This window comes from Heterodontus francisci, chromosome 16 (genome assembly GCF_036365525.1).
Source record: "Heterodontus francisci isolate sHetFra1 chromosome 16, sHetFra1.hap1, whole genome shotgun sequence".
NCBI lineage: Eukaryota > Metazoa > Chordata > Chondrichthyes > Heterodontiformes > Heterodontidae > Heterodontus > Heterodontus francisci.
This window is the reverse complement of record NC_090386.1, coordinates 95,438,568-95,455,203: the sequence shown is the minus strand read 5'-3', so window position 1 is coordinate 95,455,203 and position 16,636 is coordinate 95,438,568.

Here is a 16,636-nt window from a genome sequence, read left to right as displayed (position 1 = left end):
AAATATAATAAATTGCAGAAAGTTTGTGGGACTTGAGCCCTGCTTCCATCACACCAAGTCTGGAAGACTGTGCTGGAGAATCAACAGCAATGCAGGCCAACTCTTTTGAATCTGCTATCAGATTAACTACTTTTTCTGACTACTGATCCTTTTTCCACACTAACTTCAATCTGTACTTAAATGTCTCCAGCTCTTTCCCCTGACTTTGTCCTCAAATCATACTCATCCTTCCTTATAAACTTCCCACTTATACCCATGACTACTTTCTCAATCCCCACCTTTCATTGCCTCTCCACACGAGTTTTTAATCATTGATAGTGTTTGACCAGTTCCTTGTCTCTAATGCTATTTACATTTCTCATCCCTTCTGAATCTCATTTCTTTTACCATTTGTTCGTCAGAGGGATAAAACTCCCCAGCTCCTGCTTCTCTGCCTCCACCCAGTATGATGCCTCTGCTGCTGATGAATACAGAACCGTAGTTTCAATCTTTGATGCCCTTGCTCCCACAAAATCCCTCACTGTTTTCCACTTGTATCACTTTCCTGATGCAGTCCCATCTGGGCATCCTCAAATCCAGAGGGCCACAAAGTCAAATGCATCTGATTCACAACTCGCCTAGCCATCAATCGATTGTCGTGGTTTGACCATGCCTCATTCTCCTTCGCCAATACTGCTCACAAAGCCACAGCTATCATGGAGGGAAAGAACAAAAATTGCTTAAATAAAAACACCAAGTGCTGGAAATACTCAGCAGGTCTGACATCAGTGGAGAGAGAAACGTTGTTAATGTTTCAGGTCTGTGACCTTTCATCAGAACCCGGTTCTGATGAAAGGTCACAGACCTGACATTTTATCTCTGTTTCTGCCTCCACAGATACTACCAAACCTGCTGAGTATTTCCAGCACTTGGTGTTTTTATTTCAGATTTTCAGCATCTGCAGTATTTTGCTTTTATTATCAACAATTGCTTTCTCTTTCACAGCTAACTGCCCCATTAAGTCTCTCTGTCCTTCCCCTCCACCCTTACCTCTAGTTCCAAGTAAAAGGAGGTTAAGAATATCTCTAAGACCAAGGCAACCTGTGCAATCGCCCCTACTACAAATCCTTCCTCACCTCTATACAACTTTCTTTCCTTTCCCCAGTATACTAACCTCTCCAGTCTCCCAACTGCTCCAGCTCTGAACTCCTGTCATTTTACAGTTATCTTCTTGCCTTTCCAAACTTGTTTTCCATGAAATCCACTTACTGGTCCCCTCTCAACCAAATAACTACTCCAATATAGGCAGCCAATATTGTTAATGGCTTCCCTTTTTCTAGCATCATCACTCTTCCTTCAAAACTGGTGTTATCGTTCCCTATTTAAAAAATACATCCTCACCCAATGCATCCTTCAACAAATGCCTAACCCCTAATCAATCATTCATAATTTAACATGGCATTGCCTCTCAGTTCTGTGCCCACTTCTTTGCTCAATCTCGCTGCTCAAATTGTTCTAATCTGACTTATGCCTATTTCATAGTATTGAAATTACCTTGATGAAAGTCACAAATGGCATTATCTGTGATGTGAACATTATTTCTCCTTGTCTTCAATCTCTCCAAACTTCCACTTCTAACCATCCAGTCAAAACCACTGCATCGCCTGCAAAGGCTTATCTGTCCTCCGCTAAAGTATCATCTCTCTTATCCTACATGGAGCTATTATTGTTCCTTCCCCTTTTTTTAATATATTGATCTACTGCCCATTGGCAGCATCACCCAAAGGCATGAGGTCAGCTTTCATGTGTGTGCTGGTGACACCTACCTCTACCTTTCTGCTACTTTGTAACCTCACAAAAACTTCTGCAGGATAGCCTGCCCTACATCAAGTTTTAGATGAGTCACAACTTCCTTCAGCTAACTAGCAAAAAGATTGAATCCATCATTATTGGCACTTACCATGAACTCCAAGTCACCGATGCCATCCTCTCCCTAACTACTCACTTGTCCTCTTCAAATACCTAAGCCTGCAGTTGAGTCTTTGGCCAGAAGTTAATGGCCCCCTACAAGCAAGCTGGTGAGGGGAGGGACCATTCCTGGCGCCTTTTGGCCTCCGCTGCAATTTTACGCAGGGTGGTGGTGGCAAGAAACAGCCTGCCTGCCCCAGGCCTATCAAGGTCCTTAAGTGGCCAAATAACTGCCACTTAAGGGTCTCCTCCTGTCGTTGTGGTGGCTGGATGGTAAACGTCCCAAGACCACTACCTGGTAAAGCCAGGCGCCCTTCTTGTGGGGTGGGGGTGGCCTTCCTGTTTGGGCACCCTGTGCCCCACAGAGGGTCATCCCCGAAGCCCCACTGCCCCCAACACAACACTTCCCCCACCACACCCCTCCCTGCAACACCACCACCCCCCCCCCCTCCAACTGACCGATTGTCCTTGGCAAGGCCCTAAAAACTTACCTCCTTTCTTGGGCTATCCTTCCTCTTCCTGCTGAAGCTGGGTGTAGTTCCAGCAGTGGCCACTGCTCCTGCTGGGACTAAGCTGCTGGCCCACTGATTGGCATGCAGTTCCATTAGGCGCAACTTCCTGCCTCAAGGAGGTGGAAGTCCCGCCCAAGACCAATTAAGGGCCTGGGGAGTGAAAGATCCCGGCGTGGCGCCCCAGGCCCAGTGGTGGGCTTGCCACTGGCCTTTTGGACATCTAACGTTAACTTCCGACCTTTGTTGTTGAATCATAATGCAAGTATGCTGTTAAAAATGCTTTGATAATTCCCAGGCTTATACTGTAACATGGAATTGTGTCATATCACCAAATTTTCAGGCCTATGCCCATGCACAACAGTTTGCAACATTGCAGTTCTATTTAGTTTCCAGCAGTATATCATGATTTTGCTCAAAATATATGCTCAAGATTCAGTCTCCATTTTTGGAATCAGGCTCCAACAGGGGTACTATAACCTTCACATGGGCTGGGACAATGAAATTGGCAGGAGTGGTCTAGAATGTTGCAGAATGTTTTTGGGACAGTTTCTTGGAACAATACATTGTGGAACCAACTAGGGATAGATCTAGTATTGTGTAATGAAGCAGGGTTAATTAGCAATGGCATAGTAAAAGGTCCATTGGGAAACAGTGATCATAATACTATTGAATTCCATGTTAAGTTTGAAATTGACATGCTCCAATCACAAACAAAAATCTTAAACTTAAACAAAGCCAATTACATAGGGATGAGGGGAGAATTGGCTAAGGTAAATAGACTAAAAGGTATGGCAGTAAATGAACAGTGCGAAATATTTAAAGAAATAATTCAAAATGTTCGACAAAAATACATTCAATTGAAAAACAACTCAGCAAGAAAGACCCATCCGTGGCTTACTCAGGAAGTTAAGGATAGTATTAGATTAAAAGAAGCTTACAATGTCACAAAAAAGAGTAGCAAGTCTGAGGATTGAGAGCATTTTAGAAACCAGCAAAGGGCCATCAAAAAGTTGATCAAAAAGGAAAAAATAGAATGTGAGTAAACTAGCCAGTAAAATAAAAACAGATTGTAACAGCTTTTATAGGTATTTAAAAAGGAAGAGAGTAGCTAAAGTAAACATTGGTCCCTTAGAAGCAGAGACCAAAGAAATTATTATGGGGAATATGGAAATGGCCGAGGCATTGAACAAATATTTTGTGTCTGTCTTCACAGTAGAAAACACAAGTTCCATACCAGAAATAGACAGTGACCTAGGAGTTAAAAAGGGTGGAGAAATTAAGGAAATTCATAGCAGAGAAAAAGTATTGGAGAAACTTAAGGCACTAAAATCTGACATCTCCAGGACCTGATGGCCTACACGCTAGGGTTCTAAAAGAGATAGCTGCAGCGATAGTGGATCAGCCAGCTATGATTTTCCAAAATTCCTTAGATGCGGGGACGGTCCAATCAAATTGGAAGTTGGAAAACATTACATCGCTTTTCAAGAAAGGAGGGAGAGAGAAAACAGGGAATTATATGCCAGTTCGGAACATTGGAGCCGGAGTAGGCCATCCACTAGTGTCCTAGGCCCAACCATCTTCAGCTGCTTCATCAATCACCTTCCTTCAATCATAATGTCAGAATTGGGGATGTTCGCTGATGATTGCACAATGTTCAGCACCATTCGCGACTCCTCAAATACTGAAGCAGTCTGTGTAGAAATGCAGCAAGACCTGGACAATATCCAGGCTTGGGCTGATAAGTGGCAAGTAACATTTGTGCCACACAAATGCCAGGCAATGACCATCTCCAACAAGAGAGAATCTAACCATCTCCCCTTGACATTCAATGGTATTACCATCGCTGAATCCCCCACTATCAACATCCTAGGGGCTACCATTGACCAGAAACTGAACTGGAGTAGCCATATAAACACTGTGGCTACAAGAGCAGGTCAGAGGCTAGGAATCCTGCGGCGAGTAACTCGCCTCCTGACTCCCCAAAGCCTGTCCACCATCTACAAGGCACAAGTCAGGAGTTTGATGGAATACTCTCCACTTGCCAGGATGGGTGCAGCTCCAACAACACTCAAGAAGCTCAACACCATCCAGAACAAAGCAGCCCACTTGATTGGCACCCCATCCACAAACATTCACTCCCTCCACCACCGAAGCACAATGGCAGCAGTGTGTACCATCTACAAGATGCAATGCACCAAGGCTCCTTAGACAGCACCTTGCAAACCCGCGACCTCTACCACCTCGAAGGACAAGAGCAGTAGATGCATGGGAACTTCACCACCTGCAACTTCCCCTCTAAGTCACACACCATCCTGACTTGGAACTATATCGCCCTTCCTTCACTGTCGCTGGGTCAAAATCCTGGAACTCCCTTCCTAACAGACAGCACTGTGGGTATACCTACCTCACATGGACTGCAGCGGTTCAAGAAGGCAGCTCACCACCACCTTCTCAAGGGGAATTAGGGATAGGCAATAAATGCTGGCATAGCCAGTGACACCCACATCCCATGAATGAATTAAAAATAAATTCAGCCCATCGAGCCTGCTCTGCTATTCAATATGATCATGGCTGATTATCCACTTCAATGCCTTTTTCCCACACTATCCCTTATCCCTTTATGTCATTGGTATTTAGACATCTGTCAATATCTGCTTTAAACATACTTAATGACTGAATTTCCACAGCTCTTTGGGGTAGAGAATTCCAAAGATTCACAACCCTCTGAGTAAAGAAATTTCTCCTCATCTCTGTCCTAAGTGGCTTCCCCTTTATTTTGAAATTGTGTCCTCTGGTTTTGGACTCCCCAACCAGGGGAAATATCTTATCTGCATCTACCCTGTCTATCCCTTTAAGTATTTTGTAAGTTTCAGTGAGATCACTTTTCATTCTCTGAAACTCTAGGGTATACAGGCCCAGTCTCTCTTCATAGGACATTCCCGTCACCCCGAGATCAAGTCTGGTGAACCTTCGTTGCACTCCCTCTATGGCAGTAATATCTTTCCTAAGGTAAGGGGACCAAAACTGCACACAGTAATCCAAGGTTCTATACAATTGAAGCAAGACTTTCCTACTCCTGTACTGAAATCTTCTTGCGATAAAGGATAACATATCATTAGCCTTGCTTGTAGCACCTGCATGTTAGTTTTCAGTGACTTATTGAGAAGGACACCCAGGTCCCTTTGTACATCTACACTTTCTAATCTCTTACCATTTAAAAAAATACTCTGCACATCTGTTCCTCCTACCAAAGTGGGTAACCTCACATTTTTCCACATTATATTCCATGTTATGTTCTTGCCCACTCACTAAGTCTGTCCAAATCCCCTTTAATCCGCTTTGCATCTTTGTCACAACACACATTCTCACCTAGTTTTGTGTCATCTGCCAAGTTGGAAATATTATATTTGGTCCCAAGATCCACATCATTGATATATATTGTGAACAGCTGGGCCCCAAGTACTGATCCTTGCGGTACGCCACTAGTCACAGCCTGCCAATGCGAGAATGACCCATTTACTCCTACTCTCCTGTTTTCTGCCTGTTAATCAATCCTTCGTCCATGCCAGTATATTACCTCCTACCCCATGTGCTTTAGTTTTTCTAACCAACCTCCTGTGGGGGACTTTATCAAAAGCCTTCTGAAAATCCAAGTATACTATGTCCACCGACTCCCCTTTATCAATTCTGTTGATAGTATCCTCAAAAATCTCCAACAAGTTCGCCAAACATGATTTCCCATTCATAAATCCATGTTGACTATGCCCAATCAGATCATTATTATCCAAGTGTCCATTTAGCACATCCTTTAGAATAGATTCTAACATTTTCCCTACTACTGATGTAAGGCTAACAGGTCTGTAGTTCCCTGTTTTCTCTCTCCCTCCCTTCTTAAGTAGTGGGGTGACATTGCTACCTTCCAATCTGCAGGAACCGTTTCAGAATATATAGAATTTTGGATGATGATCACCAATGCATCCACTATCTCCATAACTACCTCTTTCAACATTCTGGGATGTAGAATATCAGGTCCCGAGCACTTATCAACCTTCAACCCCATTAATTTCTCCAATACAACCTTCTTACTAATACTAATTTCCTTCAATTCCTCATTCTCCCTAATCACTTGGATCTCTAATTCTGGGAGATTTCTTGTATCTTCCTCAGTGAAAAGAGATACAAAGTAATCATTTAGTTCTCTGCCATTTCTCTATTCCCCATTAGAAATCCTCCTGACTCTGCCTGTAATGGACCCACATTTGTCTTAGCCAAACATTTCCTTTTTATGTACCTATAGCAGCTTTTACAGTCCTTTTTATGTTTTTTGCTAGTTTACATTCATTTTCTATTCTCCCTTTCTTCATCCTCCTTTGCTGGATTCTAAAATCCTCCCAATCCTCAGGTTTACGACTATTTCTGGCAACTTTATAGGCCTTTTTTAATTTTATACAATCCTTAACTTCCTTTGTTAGCCATGATTGATTGACTTTTCTTTTTGGGTTTCTGTGCCTTGAAAGAATGTATAGTTGCTGTAAACTATAGAAACTAGGAGCAGGAGTAGGCCATTTGGCCCTTTGGACCTGCTCCGCCATTCAAAAAAGACCATAGCTGATCGTCTAATTCAGTACCCTGTTCCTGCTTTCTCCCCATATCCCTTGATCCCTTTGGCATTAAGAAATATATTTATCTCCTTCTTGAATATGTTTAATGACTTGGCCTCCACTGCCTGCTGTGGTAGAGAATTCCACAGGTTCACCACCCTCTGAGTGAAGAAATTTCTCCTCATCTCGGTTCTAAATGGCTTAACCCATATCCTGAGACTGTGCCCCCTGGTTCTGGACTCCCCAGCCATCAGGAACATCCTCCCTGCATCTAGGCTGTCTAGTCCTGTTATAATTTTATCGGTTTCTATGAGATCCCCTCATTCTTCTAAACTCTAGTGAATATAGGCCTAGTCGACCCAATCTCTCCTCATACGTCAATCATGCCATCCCAGGAATCAGCCTAGTAAATCACCTTTGCACTCCCTCATGGCAAGAGTATCCTTCCTCAGATAAGGAGACTAAAACTGCACATAATACTCCAGTTGTGGTCTCACCAAGGCCCTGTATAACTGCAGTAAGATATCCTTGCTGCTGTACTCAAATCCTCTTGCAATGAAGGCCAACATAACATTCGCCTTCCTAACTGCTTGCTGCACCCGAATGCTTGCCTTCAGCAACTGGTGTACAAGGACACCCAGGTCTCGTTGCACCTCACCCTTTCCCAAACCATCACCATTCAGATAATCTGCCTTTCTGTTTTTCCAACCAAAGTGGATAACCTCACATTTATCCATGTTATACTGCCTCTGCCATGCATTTGCCCACACACCCAACTTGTCCAAATCACGTTGGAGCCTCTTTGCATCCTCCTCACAGCTCTCATTCCCCCAAAGCTTTGTGTCGTCTGTAAACTTAGAAATGTTACATTTAGTTCCCTCACCCAAGTCATGAATATATATTGTGAATAGCTGGGGCCCAAGCACTGATCCCTGCAGTACCCCACTAGTCACTGCTTGCCACCCAGAAAAAGACCAGTTTATTCCTACTCTTTGTTTCCTGTCTGTCAACCAATTCTCAATCCATGCCAGTATATTACCCCCAATCCCATTTTGCACACTATCCTCTTACGTGGGACCTTATCAAAAGCCTTCTGAAAATGCAAATACACCACATCCACTGGTTCTCCCTTATCTATTCGACTAGTTACATCCTCAAAAAACTCCAGCAGATTTGTTAAGCATGATTTCCCTTTCGTAAACCCATGCTGACTTTGTCCAATCCCATTTATGCTTTCCAGGTGTTCTGCTATCACATCCTTTATATTAGATTCTCGCATTTTTCCCACTACTGATGTAAGGCTAACTGGTCTGTAATTCTCTGTTTTATCTGTCCCTCCTTTTTTACATCGTGGGGTTACATTTGCCACCCTCCAATCTGTAGGAACTGTTCCAGAGTCTATAGAATTTTGGAAGATGACCACCAATGCATCCACTATTTCCAGGGCCACTTCCTTTCGTACTCTGGGATGTAGATTATCAGGCCCTTGGGATTTGTCAGCCTTTAACCCCATTAATTTTCCTAGCACTTTTTTTTAACGAATTTCCTTCAGTTCCTCCCTCTTTGGTTCCCTAACATTTCTGGGAGATTATTTGTGTCCTCCTTTGTGAATACAGAACCAAAGTATGTGTTTAATTTTTCTGCCATTTCTTTGTTTCCCATTATAATTTCCCCCATTTCTGACTGTAAGGGACCTACATTTGTCTTCACTAATCTTTTTCTCTTCACATATTTATAGAAGCTTTTATAGTCTGTTTTTATGTTCCCCGCAAGTTTACTCTCATACTCTATTTTCCCCCGCTTAATCAACCTCTTTGACCTCCTTTGCTGAATTGTAAACTGCTCCCAATCCTCAGACTTGCTGCTTTTTCTGGCAATTTTACACTTCTCTTTGGATCTAATACTATCCCTAATTTCTTTTGTAAGCCACGGTTGAGCCACCTTTCCAGTTTTATTTTTGCGCCAGACAGGAATCAATAATTCATGCACACGTTCTTTAAATATTATCCATTGCCTATCCACCGTCCACCCTTTTAGTAAAGTTCCCCAATCTACCATATCTAACTCGCGCCTCATATCTTCATAGTTTCCTTTATTTAGATTCAGGACCCTAGTTTTGGAGGCAACTACTTCACTGTCCATCTTAATGAAGAATTCTATCATGTTATGGTCGCTCCTCCCCAAGGGACCCCGCACAACAAGATTGTTAATTAATCCTTTCTCATTGCACAATACCCAGTCTAGGATAGCCCGTTCTCTAGTTGGTTCCTCAACGTATTGGTCTAAAAAACCGTCACGTACACACTCCAGGAAATCCTCCTCCACAGTATTATTGCTAATTTGGTTTGACCAATCTATATGTAGATGAAAGTCACCCATGATTACAGTTGTACCCTTATTGCATGCATCTCCAATTTCCTGTTTAATGCCATCCCTTACATCTCCACTACTGTTTGGGGGCCTATAGACAACCCCCACCAATGTTTTCTGCCCCTTGGTGTTTCTTAGCTCCACCCATACAGATTCCACATCATGATTTTCCGAGCCAATATCCTTCCTCACTATTGCATTGATTTCCTCCTTTACTAACAACGCTACCCCACCTCCTTTGCCTTTTTGCCTGTCCTTCCTAAATATTGAATACCCCTGGATGTTCAGTTCCCATCCTTGGTCACCCTGCAGCCATGTCTCCGTAATCGCAATTATATCATAACTGTTTATATCTATTTGCGCTGTTAATTCATCTACCTTATTGCGAATGCTCCACGCATTAAGACACAATGCCTTTAGATTTGTCTTTTTAACATGGTTAGTCATCTTAGCTTTATTTTGCATTATGGCCCCATTTGTTTCTCGCCCTTGTTTTCTCTGCCTTCCACTTTTGCTTCTTTCTGTCTTTTATTTCGATTCTTGTTTCCCCCTCCTCTGTCTCCCGGCTCAGATCCCTAGCTCCCTGCCATTCTAGTTTAAACCCTCCCCGACAGCACGAGCAAATACCTCCCCCCCCACCCCCCCCCCCCCACCCCCCCAAGGAAGTTGGTCCCGGTCCTGCCCAGATACAACTCTTCCAGCTTGTTTTGGTCCCAATATTCAAGGAATCTGAAACGTTCCCCCCCGCACCACACCATTTCTCCAGCCACGTATTCATCTGATATATCCTGCTATTGCTGCTCTCGCTAGCATATGGCACTGGTAGTAATCCTGAGATTATTACCTTTGAGGTCCTTTTTTAATTTACATCCTAACTCCCTATATTCAGCTTGTAGGACCTCATCCCTTTTTTTACCTATGTCGTTGGTACCGATATGTACCACGACAACTGGCTGCTCGCCCTCCCCCTTCAGAATGCCCTGCAGCTGCTCAGAGACATCCTTGACCCTAGCACCAGGGAGGCAACATACCACCCTGAAATCTCTTTTGCGGCCGCAGAAACACCTGTCTGTTTCCCTTATGATTGAATCCCCTATCGCTATAGCCCTGACACTCTTCTTCCTGCCCTCCTGTGCAGCAGAGCCACCCATAATGCCATGAACTTGGCTCTTGCTGCTTTCCCCTGAGCCATCTCCCCCAACAATATCCAAAGCAGTATATCTGTTAGAGAGGGGGATGGCCACAGGGGACTCCTGCACTACCCGCCTTCCTCTACTCTGCCTGGTAGTCACCCATTCCCTTTCTGCCTTTGCAGCATTTGCCTGCAGCGTGACCACCTCGCTAAATGTGCTATCCATAACGATCTTAGCATCGCGGATGCTCCACAGTGAATCCATCCGCAGCTCCGTAATGCAGGTAGCCAGTAGCTGCAGTTGCATACACTTCCTGCACACATGGTCATCAGGGACACTGGAAGCGTCCCTGATTTCCTACATAGCGCAGGAGGAGCATATCACGGGTGTGAGATCTCCTGCCATGACTTGCCTTTAGATTACTTAGTTACTCGCTTTAATTAAAAAATACTAATTATGCTAGAGGCCTTGTTCTACTCCAAACACTACCCACTACAATCCTTACCTTTACTTTTGAAGCTAATGGACTGCAGGAGTATAAATAGTAGAAAAACTCACCTGAACCTACTTAATAATCAGCTGCTTCTCTGCGCCCGTGTCACTTTTTGAATCCTGGTGTCACTTGGAATTCCGCGACCTGAAGGTATGCCTCTCCTCAGTTCCTCTTGGGTCACGGCCTCTCTGCCTCTGTTCACGCCTTTTAGTTCTCTCTCTCTCTTGCTCCGCCTCACCTCAGCTGCTCTTGGGTCTCGGCCTCTCTGCCTCTGTTCGTGCCCTTTATCTCTCTCTCTATCTCGCTGCGCCTCTCCTCAGCTCCTCTCGGGTCTCGGCCTCTCTGCCTCTATTACCGCCCCTGATCTTTCTCTCGCTCCTCGTCTCCTCAGCTCCCCTATGGTGATGCCACTCTGATGTCACTTTTCGATCTTTCCCCTGCTCCAGTCCTGCTGCTCCCCCTGTGCTCATCTCTCTCTGTCTCAGATAGTACTTCAGATTTGGTTCATGGTCAGACAGGAGGGTGTGACTGCAAGTGAGGCAGGTATGGGGATCCAGATGGTAGAGGCCTGCTCAGGTCGGGAAAACAAAACCCGACCCGAACCACCGCCGACCCGGCCGAGTCCCACCGATTTTGCTCCGAGCCCGACCCGAGCTCGACCCGACCATCCTTTTACTCACCTTCGGACTCAGAATCTCCACGAAGCTGCAGTGCATGCGTGATGACGTCATCGTGACATCACTTGCTCACTGCGCAGACTCAGTTTCATCCCGGACTCCCAGCTCAGGTAAGTTTTTTTTTAATTTCAATACTTACCAGCAGAGCACTTACTGTGTGTGTCCGGCCCAACACGACTTGGACTCGGCCCGACCCGACCCGACCTGACCTGAGCCCGAACGTCATACCCTGAAGATGGGCCCAACCCGACCCGAACCCCTCACATCTCCTCGGGTTCGGGTCAGGTAGCAAGCCTCGACCAGATGGGAGCAATGGAGGAGCCTCGGACCTTGCACTTGTCCAACAGGTTCGAGGTTCTTGCAATTTTTGTGGACAAGAGCAGGGACTGCAGGGAGGATGAGCAAACTGACCACGGCATTGTGCTGCAGGGCGCTATTCAACTGTGTAATAATTATTTAAAGACTAACCATTGCCTATGTACTGTCATACCTTTTAATGTATTTTCCCGATCCACCTCAGCCAATTTGCCCCTCATACCCTCATAATTGCCTTTCTTCAAATTTAACACCCTGACTTCAGATTGAACTACCTCACTTTCAAACATAATGTAAAATTCCATCATATTATTGTCACTGAACCCTAAAAGTTCCTTTACAACAAGATTGTTAATAAGTCCTTTCTCGTTACATAATACTAGATCTAAAATAGCCTGTTCTCTAGTCGGTTCCTCAACATACTGCTCTAGAAAACTATCCCTAACACCCTTCAGAAACTTGTCCTGCACAGGATTATAAGTTCCACCAGCTGTCATGATGGAATTTGAACCCGTGTCCCCAGGGCATTAGCCTAGGCTTCTGGATTATCAGGCCAGTGACATTACCACTACGCCATCATCTCCTCTGTTAGCCTAATGTCAGTCTTTAGGAAAGTGCTGGAATCTATTATTAAGGAAGTCTTATCAATGCACTGAGAAAAGTACAGTATGATTAGAACAAGTCAACATGGTCTTACTAAAGAGAAATCCATTTTGACAAATTTATTAGTTTTTTGAGAATGTAACTAGCCGGGTAGATAAAGGGGAACCAGTAGATGTAGTATACCTGGATTTCCAAAAGGCATTCGATAAGGTGCCACACAAAAGGTTAGTAGGCAAGATAAGGGCTCATGGAGTTGAGAGTAATATATTAGCATGGATAGATGATTGCTTAACGGACAGGAAGCAACGAGTGGGCATAAATGGGGCATTTTCAAGTTGGCAGCCAGTGAATAGTGGAGTGCCGGAAGGATCAGTGCTGCGGCCTCAGCTATTTACATATTAATGCCTTAGATGAAGAGACGGAGAGTAATGTATCTACATTTGCTGATGATACAAAGGTAGGTGGAAAGGTAAGCTGTGGGAAGACACAGAGAGGCTGCAAAGAGATATAGACAGGTTAAGTGATTGGGCAACACGATGGCAAATGGAATATAATGTAGGAAGGTGTGAAGTTATTCACTTTGGTCATAAGGATAGAAAAGCAGAATATCTTTTAAAAGGTATGAAACTTGTGAGTATCGATATTCAGAGAGACGTGGGTGTGCTTGTAGAAGGAATGCAGAAAGTTAACGTGGGTGCAGCAAGCAATTAGGAGGGCAAATGTCATGTTGGCATTTATTGCAAGGGGATTGAAGTACAGGAATAAGGAAATATTGCGACAATGTACGGGGTTTTGATGAGACCACATCTGGAGTACTGTGTGCAGTTTTGATCTCCAAATTTAAGAAAAGAGATACTTGCATTAGAGGCGGTACTGCAAAGGTTCACTCGATTGGTCCCTGGGATGATGGGTTTGACCTCTGATGAGAAGCTAATTAAATTGGGTCTGTATTCCCTGGAGTTTAGAAGAATGAGAGGCGATCTCATTGAAACATGCAAGATTCTAAAAGGGCTGGATAGGGTAGACACTGAGAGATGATTTCCGCTGGTCAGGGAATCTAAAACACAGGGGCACAGTCTCAGGATAAGGGGCCGATCATTCAGAACTGAGATGAGGAGAAATTACTTTAGTCAAAGGGTTGTGAATCTTTGGAATTCTCGACCCAGAGGGTTGTGGATGCTCCATCATTGAATATATTTAAAGCTGGGATAGACAGATATTTGGTCTGTGAGGGAATCAAGGGATATGACAAGCGGGTGGGAAAGTGGAGTTGTATCCTAAGATCAGCCATGTGGCGAAGCAGGCTCGATTGGCCATGTGGTCTTTTCCTGCTCTTAATTCTTGTGTTTTTGTGTCTCAAGTGAGAGCATCAGATGCCAATATAAATCTGAGTGGGGCATACAAGTTGTTCCAGCATTAGATAAGGTTAATTACAGACCTCATAGTAAAGGATCCTTTAGGCAAGAGTGGTCATAACATGATAGAATTTCACATTCAGTTTGAGGGTGAGAAATGTGGGTCCATAACTATTGTCTTAAACTTAAATAAAGGCAATTACAAGGATATGAGGACAGAATTGGCTAAAGTGGACTGGGAAAATAGGTTAAAAGGTAAGATGGTCGAGAAGCAGTGGCAGCCATTTAAGGAGATATTTCATAACTCTCAACAAAGATATATTGAGGAAAAAAGATTCTACCAGAAGGATGCTCCATCCTTGGCTAACGAAGGAAGTTAAGGGTGGTATCAAATTGAAAGAAAAGGTAGACAATGCGACGAAGATTAGTGGTAGGCCAGAAGATTGGGAAAAATTTAGAGACCGGCAGAGGATGACTAAAAGAAAAGGGAGAAATTAGAGTATGAGAGAAAACTAGCAAGAAACATAAAAACAGACGGGCGGCGCAGTGGTTAGCACCGCAGCCTCACAGCTCCAGCGACCCGGGTTCAGTTCTGGGTACTGCCTGTGTGGAGTTTGCAAGTTCTCCCTGTGTCTGCGTGGGTTTCCTCCGGGTGCTCCGATTTCTTCCCACATGCCAAAAACTTGCAGGTTGATAGGTAAATTGGCCATTATAAATTGCCCCTAGTATAGGTAGGTGGTAGGGAAATATAGGGACAGGTGGGATGTGGTAGGAATATGGAATTAGTGTAGGATTAGTATAAATGGGTGGTTGATGGTCAGCATAGACTCGGTGGGCTGAAGGGCCTGTTTCAGTGCTGTATCTCTAAACTAAAAGCTTCTACAAATATATAAAAAGGAAGTGAGTAGCTAAAGTGATCATTGGTCGCTTAGAGGGCGAGACTGTGGAATTAATAATGGGAAACAAGGAAATGGCAGAGGCTTTGAACAAATATTTTGTATCCATCTTCACATTAGAAGACACAAAAAGCATCCCAAGAATAGTAGAAACTCAGGAGGCAAAAGGGAAGGAGGAACTTAAAACAATCACTATCACTGACATGGTTTCAAATCCCACCAAGGCAGCTGTTGGAATTTAAATTCAATTAATTTATAAAAATCTGGAATTGAAAGCTAGTTGCAGTAATGGTGCCATGAAACTATCATTGATTGATGTGAAAACCCATCTGGTTCACTAACGTCCTTTAGGGAAGGAAAATCTGCCATCCTTACCTGGTCTGGTTTACATGTGATTTTAGACCAACAGCAATGTGGTTGACTCTTAACTGCCCTCTGAAAGCAAGCCACTCAGTTGTCAAGGGCAGTTAGGGATGGGCAACAAATGTGGCCTTGCCCAACGACACATATCCTATGAAAGAATAAATTTTTAAAAAGCTAGAGAAAAAGTAATGGGAATACTAATGGGACTAAAGGCTGACAAGTCCTCTGGACCTGATGGCCTGCATCTGAGGGTGTTAAAGGAAGTGGCTGCACAGATGTTGGATGAGAATCCAGTTCTGGTCACCACACTTCAGGAAGGATGTGAGGGTCCTTGAGATGGTGCAGAGGAGATTTACCAGAATGGTTCCAGGGAGGGGGGATTTAAGTTACAAGGTTAGGTTGGAAAAACTGATTTTGTTCTCCTTAGAACAAAAGAGATTGAGGGGAGATATAATAGAAGTGTACGAAATTATGACAGGCTTAGATTAGTTAGACAAGGAAAAACTGTTTCCTTTAACTACTGGTGCAAGGACTAGGGGACACAGATAGATGGTTTTGGGCAAGAGATGCAGGGGGAATATGAGGAAGAGCTTTTTTACACAGCAGGTGGTAATGACCTGGAACTTGCTGCCCACAAGAGTGGTGGAAGCGGAGACAGTGACTTGACTGCAAAAGGAAATTGGCTGTCCACTTGAAGGAAATAAACTTGCAGTGCTATGAGGATCGAGCAGGGGCGTGAGACTGACAGGATAGCTTTGTGGTGAGCAGGCATGGACTCGATGGGCTGAATGGCCTCCTTCTGTGCCATATATGACTCTATGTAACAAGCAGCGTGGATAAAGGGGAATCAGGCGATGCAGTGTATTTGGATTTCCAAAAGGCATTCAGTAAGATGCCACATAAAAGGTTACTGCACAAGATAAAAGCTCATGGTGTTGGAGTGATATATTAACATGGATAGAGGACTGGCTTAATAACAGGAAACAGATAAATGGCTCATTTTCAGGATGGCAAACTGTAACTAATGGAGTGTCACAGGGATCAGTGCTGGGCCTCAACTATTAATGATCAATATCAGGGTTGTCCAACATCTGGTCCGTGGGCCAGAATCCAGCCTGTCTGCTGAAATCTCCCGTTGGCTTCTTCCAGCCCGCCAAACCTTTCTGTGACTGACAACGGCTGCAGCTCCTTTACTGACATTGTAGAGACACCTCACTGCGCATGTCTTTCTTTACAAAGATGGCTGGCGCGCTTCAGTACCTTATGTTCCGGCTCCTTTACTAAGATAGTGGCGCCCGGGCTGAGCTGCATGTCTGCTGCACTTCCCGCCTGAACTGCATTCCCAGTGCTGCTTTCCGGGCCTTGAGCTTG